We start from the raw sequence: 731 nt of genomic DNA on the forward strand, positions 1-731 counted from the left end.
AAACTCTTTCTCAGTTTCTCGGGTTTCTCAATTCACAACATCCCAGTATTCAGTTCACAATGGAAGTGGAACAAAATAATCAAATACCCTTTCTGGATGTGCTAGTCCAAAAAAACCAAGATGGCATTTTAGGTCACCAGGTCTACCGAAAACTAACACACATGGACCGATATCTACATGCAACCTCTCATCATCATCCCTCGGAAAAGAATTCTTTCATAAGTTCATTGGTTTACAGAGCGCCCACAATTTCGGAACCATCTTCTCTGGATAGAGAACTAGGAGACCTCAGTACAGCCTTAACCAAAAATGGATACAACAGCAAAAACATCTCGCAAATAATAAAAAACCAGAAGAACAGAATTGTCAGTTCTAAAAACACTGACACACTAGATGAAGAGAGAGAAAAGAGAAAGACGGCTGTCCTTCCATATCTCCAGGGCATAACAGAACCTATCAGCAGGATTCTGGGTAAACACAAAATCAAAGTAATCTTTAAACCCCATAGGAAGCTCTCCCATTTACTCCCAAATCCGAAGGATCAGAAATCATGCCTAGAAACATTAGGTGTATATAAGATCCCTTGCTCTTGTGGTAAAGTTTATATAGGAGAAACCGGGAGGAAGATCAGTATGCGAATCAAGGAACACTAGCGATGTACCAAGTATGGTCACTTTACTCAAGCAGCCCTAGCTGAACACTGGATAGACACTCCGTACAATATGACAAAT

Source organism: Odontomachus brunneus, unplaced genomic scaffold (assembly GCF_010583005.1).
Source record: "Odontomachus brunneus isolate Ranch 3 - 2012 unplaced genomic scaffold, Obru_v1 Obru_scaffold_001, whole genome shotgun sequence".
NCBI classification, from domain to species: Eukaryota; Metazoa; Arthropoda; class Insecta; order Hymenoptera; family Formicidae; genus Odontomachus; species Odontomachus brunneus.